The sequence below is a fragment of the Macaca nemestrina genome, chromosome 12 (assembly GCF_043159975.1).
Source record: "Macaca nemestrina isolate mMacNem1 chromosome 12, mMacNem.hap1, whole genome shotgun sequence".
In the NCBI taxonomy this organism is placed as follows: Eukaryota; Metazoa; Chordata; class Mammalia; order Primates; family Cercopithecidae; genus Macaca; species Macaca nemestrina.
Window position 1 is genome coordinate 79,230,764 of NC_092136.1, and position 14,215 is coordinate 79,244,978.

General features: G+C 36.9%; 1 protein-coding gene across 18 annotated transcripts in view; it reads right to left on the reverse strand.

Moving 5' to 3' along the window:
* Window positions 1–14,215, reverse strand: part of LOC105468948 (teneurin transmembrane protein 4) — a 3,228,145-nt gene that overhangs the window by 1,356,079 nt on the left and 1,857,851 nt on the right. The window lies entirely within an intron of this gene.

Consider the following 14,215-nt stretch of genomic DNA (forward strand, 5'->3'; position numbering starts at 1 on the left):
GCTTCAGATACATTTACCATGCCTTCTCAGCCCCTTACCATTTAAGTGTGGATAATTCTATTCAATAAGATATTGAGTAGCTTTTATGTGGCAGGCATGCTGGATAACAGAGGTATAATGTTGTATGATGTTATGGACTGATGTTATATGCCCCCAAAACTCACATGTTAAAATCCTAACCCCCAATGTGACAGTATAGGAAGCTGAGACCTCTGGGTGGTGATTAGGTCATGAGAGTGGAGACTATATAAATGGGATTGGTTCCCTTACAAAGGAGACCCCAAAGAGTTTCCTTATTTCTTCTGACACATGAGGACACAGAGAAAAGATTGCCATCAATGAACCGGGAAGTTGGTCCTCACCAGAAACTGAATCTCTAGTGCCTTGATCTTAGACCTCTCAGCCTCTAGAACTGTGATAAATAAATGTTTGCTACATGCTTGTTGTTTAAGCTACCCAGTCTATGGTATTTTTGTTATAGCAACTTGAATGGACTAAGGACAGATGAGGACCAGTTTTTGTCCCCACTTATTTTGTTATTTCTTCAACATATATTGAGTGCTTGTATGTGCCAAGCACTGAACTAGGTTCTCAGAGCACAACAGTGAGTGAAACAGCTATAATTGCTGAAATGGCTTATAGTTCACTGAGGCTCATTGTCTTTGGAGGTGGTGATCACAGCCTCTGGCTGGTGATACATACTCTTCACTTCTAGCTGAGGTGATGGATTTTTACTTACTGACATAATTTTTCATTTTTTAATCACACATTTATAAGACATTTGTAATGAAATTAAAGATAAAGAAATAAAATGAAATTGAATATTTCAGAATTTGGTTGATCCTCTGATCAAATATCTTTCAAAATCTGTTTTCATTTGAACTAATGCTCAAGAGTCATGCTTAAGAAACAATTTAATAATTTTCAGTAAGAATGCATTCACTGATTCTATTTCTTAAGGAGATTTTCCTATGAAGAAAACCTATCTCAAAGTGGTAGTCATTTATTGACCAAAGAATACATTTATCCACCCTTTCTGCTAGAAGTTTTCTAAAAACATCATTGAGAAAGTAGGATCTGAGCAATAAAGAGTTAACCCCAAATCAAATTAATAATAATTTTAAAAAATTTAACAAAGCCATCAGTGGCAGACAAATACAACATATAATTCACTATATATTTACAAAGTAAGAGTCAGTGTTAAGGGTGGATAAGATAGTTAAATAGCATGTTTATTTAATAAGCATGTACAATGAGTGTCTGTCCTATGAAACCATACTACATATTTTCAATTAAGGCATTATACTTAGCAGAGTAGGAAAATGATTATGGGAAGGAGTACTATTTTAAAAATAAATAGATTCTGGTAACTTACCTAAGAGAAAAATATTTGGGTGTGGTTTACAGATTACTTTTAGAAACTGATGATGAATTTCCTGGAGTTGTCTACCTGCTATGAACAATAATAAAAAAATGTTATCTTGGCTGTTTAGAAGTACCCAGTCACTAAAAGGAAAGCCATTGGAGGTGGCAGTGTTGACTGTGAAGGGTCACAAGGAGACTTTCTGACTTGATAGAAATGTCCTGTGTCTTGATAGGGCTGGAGGTTATACGTATAAATTGATTTGTCAAAAATGATGGGACTATGTTTTTAAGTTCTGTGCCTTTCACTCTAGGCAAATTATAACTCAATAAAAGTACAAGTAAAATTTTAAAAATGTAAACTGTGGTAAAGGAAAAGACTTCTTGCTTATTTCTCAAAATCCTGGCTTGTGCCTTGTTTAAACCCTCCATTTCACATTATGCAAAGGCATCTCAGGAAACTGAACACCAGCCTGTGGCTTGCTCTGGACAGTGGCCCGTGTCTTATGCCACGGCCATATTTGCTGTTGAGATGGCAGAATAATGGACTTACTGTGTGCAAGTGTACTCATACGCACACACGTATGTGTGTTCACATTGTGTATATGCACCTGAATATGTTCCAATCCTTTTTTGAGCTCCATTTTCTCCTTCTACCTAAAGGGAATTGTACTACTGGCTCTGTCTTACTAAGAAAACCTGTGATTTGGTTCATTGAGATCACAGATTTGAAACAGCTTCTAAAATTCTTAACATTGATGATCATGTTCAAATTATTTTTTTCTGATTCAAAAACGGATGTGTTGCGGGGAGGGTGTAAATAAGTAGTTACACGTACCTAAATTACCTGTTAACTTTCTTCCCCTCAAAATTCCCAGGGTTTATCTTTCTCAGCAAATGCTTCAGCACATAACACCATTTATGGCTGCTGCTTTTTTCTTCATGGTCACAAAAGGTATCCTGGAGTTCAAGACCAGCATGATCAATGTGGTGAAACCCTGTTTCTACCAAAAATTCAAATATTAGCTGGGCATGGTGGTGGGCTCCTGTAATCCCAGCTACTTGGGAGACTGAGGCAGAAGAATTGCTTGAATCCGGGAGGTGGAAGTTGCAGTGGGCTGAGATGGCGCCACTGCACTCCAGCCTGGGTGGCAAGAGCGAAAACTCCATCTCAAAAAAAAAAAAAAAAAAAAAAAAAAAAGATGTCCTATTATCTCCTGAGCAGCACATAGTAACTGACTGCTTACAATGTGCTATTTTTACAGAGACTCTAGAGACATGTTTTTTGTTTGTTTATGTTTGTTTGTTTGTTTTTCTGGGTCAGTGGTACAGTTTAGTTCCTAAGCAAACTAGGCTAAAGATCAACCCTACTGAGGTTAGTTGTGTGGACCCTTTCCCCTGACCCCAAGTGTCTTTTTTGTACCAAGCATGTGTCTTCAAACTGGACAAGTTCCTCACCTATGGAAATTGAAATAATTTCCAAGACTTTTGTCTTCTAAGCTTGATCTCAGTCTGCTGAAAGGAATGGAGTGGATGCTTTTCAAGCAAATCATGCATTGGGGCTCTTATTCCAGTGCCTCAGTAATATTTGAGTTGCTGGGATATGGGGAGTTATGACTGGAATATCTGTTCCAGTGACAACTTTCCTTCCATGAAAATTTTCTGTAAAGAATTTGCTTTTGTATACCTTTACAACAACTATAAAAGTTTGAGTTGAGTACTTGGAAATTTAGTGAATCTACTCTCAAGGGTAATTAGAGGAGAATAAAATAAGGATCGGGAATATCAAGAGTCAACACACAGGTGGAACTGAAGTGTTTTTGTTTGTTTGTTTTTTGTAATAAAGCCTGGGGCAAGATTAAAAAAAAAAAAAGGGTAGAGACCTCTGTGTGCTGGGAGAGAGAGCCCTAAGGCTAAGTATGAAAACTTTGACCTGAACTTCTCAGTAGCCAAGCTCAGAATACAACCTTGGTGTCTGAAGTATGCCCAGCTACTTACTAGTCACCCAGAACTTTTTCCATCTCAAATAGTCATAGTTCCTATGTGTTTTTGAAATTTTGAAATACTGTAATCATAAAAACAGAAAGATATTACCATTCATGTGAAGGAAAGACACAAAACCAAAAGCCTCTTGCCCTTCATCATGCCCATGAAACAAATGTACAAGGCTATCCTAGAGGCTGCAAGGGAGCTGAAACCCTGAAACTTCCAAAAGGTAGTAAATAAAAATTAATGGCACAGAGGCCAATCTAATTTAGCATGCATAAAATATCATTAGTGCTATCTATATTGAGTGTTCTGTTTTTACTGTTATATGTTAGTAAACATAAAAATTAAACCTTTCCTAGGTTTTACCCCTGATCTCCTTGCTACTAAGTCTTTATTTTCCATAATGTCTTAATTCTGGAAATACAAATCATTCTTCCATGACGTTTTTCAGAAACTAATCCTAATCGTTAGAAAGTAAAGACTATAATGTATTATAAAATAGGTTATTATTGCTGTTATGTGGGCAGAAATGAGAATTACATATTGTGATAAATATGAAAGCAACTATAGCTTATACACTTCCTGAGCCTCAGTTTCCTTATCAGTGAAATCTGTGCATGTGAGCGAAGGTGATGGACTTAGTAGTAGTTAGAGCCTCTTCCACCCCTAACGTCTCAGTCTATTCACATTTCTCACAACTCTAAGTGCAAGAAACCAGCTTCAGAGACAAGACTGCTAGTTCTTTCTCATTAAAATCAAATTTGCATTTAGAAAGTGTGAAATTTAGGAAAAAATAATTGCTAGAAAAACAGAAAAAGCAATGATATTTTTATGTCACTCCATTTACTTCCTTTTTATGAAATCAAATAGTTCTAAATTCGTTAGCAAGACATCCACGATTTCCATGATATTTCTTTAAATTCCCTTTCTAATCCCATTTGTCCACTCATCCTGCAACAGGCAACCAGCTCACTAGTTCAGGTAATATGCTGGGGATTGCCCCAACCAGTTACTTGTATATTTTCTCCTCCCATCCTGGAAAGCCCTTTCTTCTATCTGCTTATCAAAATTGTACCCATTCTTTATGGTCAAAGCTCACTTTTTAAAATTGGATCTTTCTAATTAGACTAATCTTCCTTCTGTTTCAATCTCTAAGCATCTTAGAGGCACAGCCTATTAATGTTGAAGGGTTTATTTTATTATTTTTATATTAAAGTTAAAATATCATATATAGTAGTCCCTGCTTATTCCCCCAGGGGATATGTTCTAAGAACCCCAGGAAATGCATGAAACCATCAATAGTACTAAATCCTATTTATACATTTTCCCCATATATACACACCTATGATAAAGTTTAATTTATAAATTAGGAACAGTAAGAAATTAACAAAAATAGCTAACAATAAGGTAGAACAAATACAACAATATACTGTAATAAAAGTTATGTGAATGTGGTCTCTCACACTCTATCAAAGTATCTTACTGTACTGTACTCAGCTATTTTTGGACCATGGCTGACCATGGGTAACTGAAACCACTGTAAGTGAAATTATAGATAAGATAAGGGGGATACTATACTTTTCTTCTTACATTAAGAGCTTTTTGAGGGCAAAATTTTGGTCTTCGTGTTTGTACGTTTTTATGCTTACATTTCATGCAAGTATTTATCAAAATGCTTTTATAATGTCTTAAAAATAGTACCAGAGTAAGATCAGGAATTTTGAGTTCCAGTTTTACGCCCTTTATCAACTAATTATGCAGCCATACACATATTATTTAAACTCTATTAACCTCAATTATCTCATGTAATATAAGGATAAAAACATCCACTCCACATGGAGGATTAAATGCCAAAGAGCTTTTAAAACTCTAAAACACTATATTACTTTAAGAACGAAAGTTATTAATGTTGTTCTTATAATTTTATTATGGTAGTCACTCAATGACTACTAAATGTGTCTTTAAAAATGAAAGAGCAAAAATAAGTAGATAATAAATGTCATATTTGAATTTGGTTATAACAGAATGGGAATGACTATACTCATTTATTTTTTCTCTCTCCCCAAACTCTATTAAAATAAAATTAAAGGAAATTTTTAGTAGCTAAAAAAGCAACATTACAAAGAGAAAAATGAGGAGACAAGAGCAGACAAGGGATTTCTATGAACTTTTACAAATTTGAAAGTGGATGAAGGAGTAATAACTGGCATAGCAGAGCAGGGGTCATTATACCCTCTAAACCTGGAGAAGGATATTTCAAGGATAAACCAGAGGATCCTCCCTAGGAGCCCAGGAAAGACTTGCAGCTTACAGCACCTGGGAAGGTGTCAATGAAGGAGGGATGGAAATGAAACTACTGTGTGTAGAGAAGTTTTTCTTCATATCCCCTCTCTCTTCTGTATTCCTGTGGTCAGACATTATTTCATTCCTATTCTCTTCTCCTTCCGTTCCTCCAATCCCAGGAGAACAGAGGTTTATATGCTAAGGAACTGAACCTTACAAGTTCTGGACTTGAGTGCACCAGGCACAGGGGAGGATGGAGGTCAGATGTGGGACCAAAAATACAGGGAGATGAAGTGAATGTCTGCATTTTGAATGGTAATGATAGCGCTCCCAGCTTCCTTTCTCTCCCTGCTCCTAAATGCAAGGAATAAGATAGTTATCGTCAAAGCTAGAGACTGGAAGATTCCTCTCTGGATAAAATAGAGAGTTCGGGGATATGACACACAGATAATGACATATGGAGGTTTTCCAATTGGATTGGGGGCAGATAATCGGTAAAAAACAGGCAAAAAGCAAAACAAAATACAAAAAACTGTTTGTCATCTCATTTCTCTAAAGTGAAGCAGAGAAGTTAAGGCCAACTCTTCCCCACTTGCCATCCTCCCACACAGGGAATCTCTAATTTGCTTTTTATTGACTCGTATTTAAATATGAAGTAGCATTTAATGAAGGAATATCTTTAATTTGAGGAGTAAGGTGAGGAGGGAGAGACAGCAGGAGACAGAGAGAGAGAGGAAAGGGAAAGGAAATCTAAAAAAATAGAATTGAAAATTTCAAATAAAACTATAATATATTTAGAGAGAGAAAAGATAAGGCTGAATTCTTGAAATAAGTACATGATATGATTTTTAAAAGGTGTAACTGGAGAAATTTTTAAAAATCAGTAAATTAAAATTATGATTGCTTATATGAAAAAATATTTTAAAATAAGATTCCAATTGTTTTTTTCCAAAGTTTGAACTAAAAAGCAAATGTGGAAAGACAGCATAGGAAACAAGAAAGTGAGATAATCTGAGGAGCTCTAACATCCAACAAATATACATATTACAGAGAGAAGTTTGTTTTTTTGCAACTAACTAGACACAGAGATAAATATTTATAGTTTGACTGACTGACTGTGTCTTCTGCTGATTGCAAAAACAACACCAGCTATAAATCATCTCATCTATAGCTTGTCTATTCCTCACTATATAAGTAGAAGGCAAGAACACCCTGCCAAGACTCCCTGATCTTGGGATCTAGGGTACTGTTCCTATTGCTGTAATGTGAATACAATAAATGTCCTTACTTCTTTATTTTTCTCTCTGTCAATGGAGACAAATACATTAGAAAAGAAGTAATAGAATACATTGTCAAAAAAGTAAAACATCGAAGTCTCCAGACTGTGGGCCCAGAGGGCCCATCTCAATAGGTGGAGAAATATTCATGTGAAGGTCATTGGGAATAAAAAGAAGAGCCTTAAAGGCTTCCATCTACTGTCTTCTTTCATTTTGTGCTGCTATAACAAAACACTCAAAACTGGGTAATTTATGAAGCACAGACATTTATTTCTCACAGTTCTTGAGGCTGGGAAGTTCAAGACCAAGACACCAGCAGATTCCTCATCCAGTGAGGGCCTAGTCTCTGCTTTCAAAATGGTGCCTTGAACACTGCATCTTCTGGCAGAGAGGGACATTGTGTCTTCACATGGCAGAAGGCAGAAGGACAAAACTGGCTGAACTATCTCCATCAGACTCTTTCATTAAAGCATCTGATCTCTTTCATGAAAGAGGACCTCTGGTGGCCTAATTATTTCTTATAGGCCCCAATTCTTAATACTATCACATTTTCAATACCTGAATTTTGAAGGTGATATATTCAAACCATAGCACCTACTGAGGACCAGGAATGAGAATGGAATTGGATTTTCAACAGCAATAATAAACTCTAAAAATTAATAGAGAAATATTTTCAAACTTCTGAAGAAACATTATTTTTAACCTGGATATCTAGTATCGGAAAAACTTTCAGTCAGACGTAAGAATAGAATTAAAATAAATCAAGCTATTTAATAACTACAAGCATCCTCTAGCAATTAGAGGATGTACTTCAGAAAAATACAGAACTAAACAAAGAAGCATGTGTATGATTCAGGAAATAAGGTATCTCCCCCAGAAGTGGGGTAATAAGAAGATTTAAGATGATGGGAATATGATCAGTTATACTGAATCAGGAAAACAGAGAGCTCTAAAGAAGGGCAACCATATAGGAAAAGAAAAATCATAGGTTATTTATATTTAAAAAAACATGGTAATGTAAAAAAATTGTTGAAGTACTTCTGAAGAATTGGTGATAAATGTATAGAAAACCCATAAATAAAAATAATTTATACTCAAAGGATTATAAATTATTCTACTATAAAGACACATGCACATGTATGTTTATTACGGCACTATTTATGATAGCAAAGACTTGGAACCAACCCAAATGGCCATCAGTGATAGACTGGATAAAGAAAATGTGGCACAAATACACCATGGAATACTATACAGCCATAAAAAAGAATGAGTTCTGTAATCCCAGCATTTTGGGAGGCCAAGGTGGGTAGATCACCTGAAGTCAGGAGTTCAAGACCAGCCTGGCCAACATGGTGAAACCTTGTCTCTACTAAAAATACAAAAATTAGCCAGGCTTGGTGTTTGGTGCCTGTAATCCCAGCTACTCGGGAGGCTGAGGCAGGAGAATCACTTGAATCCCGGTGGCGTTTGCAGTGAGCTGAGATCGTGCCACTGCACTCCAGCCTGGGTGAAAGAGTGAGACTCCGTCTCAAAAAAACAAACAAACAAAAAAATGAGTTCTTATCCTTTGCAGGGACATGGATGAAGCTGGAAAGCATCATCCTCAGCAAACTGACACAGGAACAGAAAACCAAACACTGCACGTTCTCATTCATAAGTGGGAGATGAACAATGAGAACACATGCACACAGGGATGGGAACATCACACACCGGGGTCTGTCCAGGGGTTGGGGGAAAGGGTGGGGGAGAGCATTAGGACAAACCTAGCTTTAAACCTAGATGACGGGTTGATAGGGTCAGCAAACCACCATGGGACATGTATACCTCTGTAACAAACCTGCACATTCAGCACATGTACTTCAGAACTTAAAGTAACATAAAAATAAAAAATATATAATATATAATTTGAAATAGAAGTGAACAGCATCTATTTTTCTACTCATTGTATTTTTATCAAATCTTTGACTTGATTTAACCAAAAACTGTGACAATTTGGAAGATGGAAAAGGAAAAATGTATATGGATGAGGGTCAAAACCTCATCTACCAAAAGAGAAGTAAAAAGGTGTCTAAAATGGAAAAAAAAATCAAGAAATGGTAGTATTAGTAATTTGCTTATATACTGGTCATTACCAGTGGAAACACACAAACAGGTGCATAGTTCAAATATATGCAAGTCTAAAAGTTGGGGGAGAGGTGAAGCAAGGTATAATTTTCCCCCCCACCTTTCATCCTCCCAGTAGTATTTAACTTCTTAAATCATGTTCATGTAGCAATTTTATAATAATAAAAGCGAATTCAGAAAAATTACAGTAAAAATGTTCCATATTCAAGAAGCAAAAAATATATCATCATAAAACTTGGCCATTAAACTAGAGTCTCCTTCAGCCTGTTCACATTACACGAGCCGTGGATTATGTGCACAGAAGCAATGATAGCATAGGTCATTGAACATTTTTGAGTTTAAATAAATCTTCCACAATTGGAAGCTCTGTGCAACAGGAAGTAAGTTGGTAAGGTTATTGAATTGAAAAACCTGAAATTTCTAATTGTTACAGCTCATCCTGGGTATGTGCCAGAATAGTTTCTTCTTTTTGGATGATTTAATTTTTAGAATATCAGAAGACAATTGAATGCTCAAAAATAATAATACTGCTATAAATCAAAATAAAGTGAGAGCTTGAAAGTGGTCCAAGAAAATATCTGGCCATGTTTATATCTGGGAGAGAAGAATGGTGAAGAAAACTGCCATTTACTGAGCACTTACTATGCACCAGCTTTAATCACCTCAACTCATTCTCTTCTTACAACAGCTTTGTGAGACAAATTACCACTTTCTTTTTAGAGATGAAGAAACGGAGCACCAGAGAGGTTAATAACCTGTTTCAGTTCACACAACAGTAAGAGGTAGAGCTGATACTGTTTTCCAGACTTGAAACTGCTCTCAACCACCTGGTTATGCCATCCCTTAGGACTGTGTTTCTTCCTCCTATCATCCTTAAACCCAATATTCTCCAACTGGGGTCCAGCAGCCACGAGGCTATGGCCCAAATGAGCAACTGATGTGCCAAGATACTGATCTCCTGAGTCCTTTAAGTATGCCGGGGAGGTAAAGCCTGGCCCCTTACTCAAGTGTCCCAAGCTGGTATCATCATCTATGCATCATGATATGAATGAGGTTGGAAACTTTACTTTAGGCACCAATAAATCAGCCCCCTACACTTTTTTTTTTTTTTTTTTTTTGAGACAGGGTCTCGTTCTGTTGCCCAGGCTGGAGTGCAGTGGTTTGATCTTGGCTCACTGCAACCTTCACCTCCTGTGCTCAAGCAGTCTTCCCACTTTAGCCTCCCCAGTGGCTGGGACTACAGCCTGCCAGCTGCAGCTCTGACCAGATAGCACTGCAGCAGCTGGTTGCTGGCCCATCTTTTCTTTTAGAGAGGGAACTCCACAGGAAGAAGCACCAAGTCCTACATATCTGTATGTGTCCAGCACTAGAACAGTGGCTGGCACATAGCAAGCACTCAATATTGGGTAAATAAAGGGATGACTAAATAAATATGCTCATGGGATCGAAACTCAAGCTTTATTTCCCCAACTTGCTAGCTGTCAGATCTCAGACAAGTCATTTATATTGGCAAACGGGGATAAAGGAACTATGTCTTAGGTGCTCACTAATTATATGAAATCATGATGATAATAAAATAACAGCAATTAATATTTTGTGTACATTTACTATGTGACAGGGAAAGTTACAGTGTTTTGTAAATATTAATTCATTTAATTTTAAGTGTATGTACATGAATACATTTATATAAATAGTCTATGTATGAGACTGGTTAGAACTCCCTATCTAATATATTTCTCACTGCATTCAAACTCAGTTTGGGGCGTATTTGATTTCAATTTCTGGTACTCCCTTGAGCGCAGATAGAACGGTGCAGATGACTTAGACTGAGACTAAGTGTTAGAACGCTTATCCTGCTGTTCTGTGAAAATGGCACTGGGGGATAGAGAAAGTGATGCAGGATCACATTTCTTATAATGGGTGGCTCTATCTGTCTTAAGAAAGAGAGAAAATTAGTATTCTCCTAATAGACAGAATGTCACAGAAAAGTTCAACCTTCTTCATAATACTGTAATTAGTATTTCATATACTATAATTTTACTCTTGATGAGATAAGCACTTTCTGAAGAAATTTCAATATCTATATTGCTAGTGCTAGCAAAAAAAAGCAATTTAAAATGACACATTTTAATACATAATAGCTGCCCCAACCTTTTGATGTAGCAGCATGAATATCAAATTCTCTGGGAGAGAATGAGGTTTGAGGTGCCTTCAAGGGGTTGGTGTCTTTATAAAGAACGCAACACATATCTGCTGAATGGAGCCAACCTCAGCCCCCTGGGTCTTTTAGTGATCAGACTGGTGAGAAAATTCCCTTTAGCTAATCTTGTCATAATTCAAGCAGACTTACCCACAGGACATGCTAAGAACCTAGTGGCATTGCTTATAGATAAGCAGGAAGAAGGGTTATAATAATTTTGAGTCACCTACCATGTACTAGGTATCATGCTTTATAAACAGTATGTCATTAATCCTCATAGTATAGATGAGAAAAATCAATGCTCAAAAGAGTGAACTTACTACCGAACATGTAAGACCAATAAGTATTAACCCACATCTACCAAATTAGAAAATCCATTCTCTGAACACTGCAATAGGCTGCCCCCTGAAACAGGTTGTTTACAACAGAATTGCCTCATGAGTGAATCTGATCCCTTAGCTACATTCACCGAGGATAAGTCACTGAAAAGAAAAATCATGGACACCAAAAATTTCCAATGTATTTAAATAGCACTGATAGGGATACATAGGCTCTGAAAATATCCTAGCTGATAAGACAGCCAGGGGTTGGAATAAAGAAATGTTATCTGTGGCTCGTTGTATTTTCTATGGCTTTCAAGTTAAGACTGCCTGCAGTGACCACAACAGAAATGGCTGGTGATTACAAATGCTCATAAACATCCTCAACACATACATTTTTCTGAAAAGAAGCATAATAATATTGCTTTGGCATTGTACTGTCTTCATGTGAGTTGTTATTTCAACAGATAACTTTGATCATTTTCCAAAACAGCTATCAGAAATGTACAGATTGAGGCAGCTACTGGGCACTGCAGGTTGGAGGTAATTAAACCAGGTTTCCTCCACTTGGTCCTCCTGACCAGTGCTAATGATTACCATCACTGCAGGGACAGCATAAATACTAGTGCTATTATCACTGATAGTGTGAGGAGGAAGAAGAGGAATGAAACGAGAAAGGAGAGCTGGAAAAATGACAAGGAAGGAAGTGGAGATTATTTATATGTTATTTACTATGTCTTTTTCATTTATGTGCTCAGCATGTAGCACGTTTGCTGGTAAATAATTGATTTCAATTAAGAATTATCGAAGGCATGGAAGTGTTTAAAACTGGATGAATGGCTAAACATTAAGAACTACCCTCATGTTTTACTTTGTTGGGGTTGCCACAACAAAATACCAGTTACTAGGTATCTTAAACCAAAGAAATTAATTTTCTCAGTTCTGGAGGCTACAAGCCCAAGATCATGGCACCAATCTGGTTGGTTTCTTCTGAGGCCAGTCTCTCGACTTGTATACACCTGCCTTCTCACTGTGTACTCAAATGAACTTTTTCTCCATATGCAACATGTCCCTGGTATCTCTTCCTCTGTTTTTTAAGGACATCAATCCTACTGAATTAGAGCCCGACCCTTATGATCTCATTTAACCTTATTTACCTACTTAAAGTCACTATATTCAAGTCCAATCACATTGGGGGTTAAGAATTCAATTTATTAATTTTGGAGACACTATTTAGTCCATAACACCACAAAATTCAATTGTAACTTGAATGTTATCTTTATCATGAATTACTTCCTGATTCTTTCAGTTAGGATTACTATCTCTACCTTTTCTATGCTAGAACTTTATCAGTTTGCCTTTTGTTTGAATATAGCAGAAACCTCCTAGATAGCCTCTTTGTCTTTGGTCTTACTCTCCTTTTTCCTCTCTCATTCTGCATAGCTGTCAAAGCGAACTCACTAGAATGCTCGTGAGATTGTGCTATTTCTCAGCTTTAAACCCATCAATGAGTTTATGAATATAAGTATAACTCCTTAAGATGAGGTTAAAATATCTGCACAATCTGAAACACCATTTGTGTAATAAAACTTGTCTTCCAAACCTCTCTACATCACATTTCGGCCACTCTGTACCAAAGGAACCTCTGCTGTTCCAGATGTCTTGGCTGTAATCATGTTGTCCTTGCTTCCCATGGATTCCTAGTTCAGATTTCTGCCCACTTCATTGCATTGGCCTATGGCCATACACATGCACATACTCTTCCACCTCACCAAGATTAAAAACATCCCCTTCTCCTCCATTCAGACTCTTCTTGTTCTTTCCTTTGTGCTTTCAAATGTTCATTCCACTGTAAAGTGTGCCCTAGATGGGAGTCACAATAATATATAAGCAGGAATAAGTATACATATTAAAATACTGGCAGGAGCAGTTCTGACTGATGATAACCATTAGACCAATGTTATTAGATAACAACTCTGGAACTCTGGAAAATAAACTCTGGAAAAGAAAGACCTGAAGGCACGTGACAACAACTAACGGGAGTCAGAAATGGGGAGGGAGGTATTTATTCTTGAGCCATCTTTGATGGTTTTTGTCTAAGAACAGGCCCCAGTGGGCATCACACCGAGTAGGTAAAACTCAGTTGGAACACATATCATTTTAGTTACTTGAAGAACCAGAAGAGAAGGGTTATTGTGATAACAATAGTGTAAAAGTGAAGGAGAAAATCCAAGAAAGGAGAAAGTCAGTGAACAGGAAGGCTAGGTTCTATATATAAAATGTGCCCAAATCTCTGTTTAACCTTTGAACTATGCAGGTACAAGGTAGATCCAAGCAAACACCCCAATTAGTAAAAGAAGCAAACAGAGATTTCAGTTGATGCATATTAGAGGAAGGCCAAAGTTTGGAGTTTAAGTTCAGTCACGTTAATTGTCAAAGAAATAAATGAACTTCAAGTAAATATATTCAAAGGCACATAACAGAACTCAGAGTCTGTACAATATATGAACCATAGTGTTTGAAGCACAATGCTGGAGGTTAAGGGAGACCAAAAAGCAGTATCTAGCAAACAACGACAACTATGGCCTCTTCAAAAGCAGGCTGAGAATAAAGATGTATTAGATAAATGGAAACGGACAGGATTTGCCTCCAGCAGACCT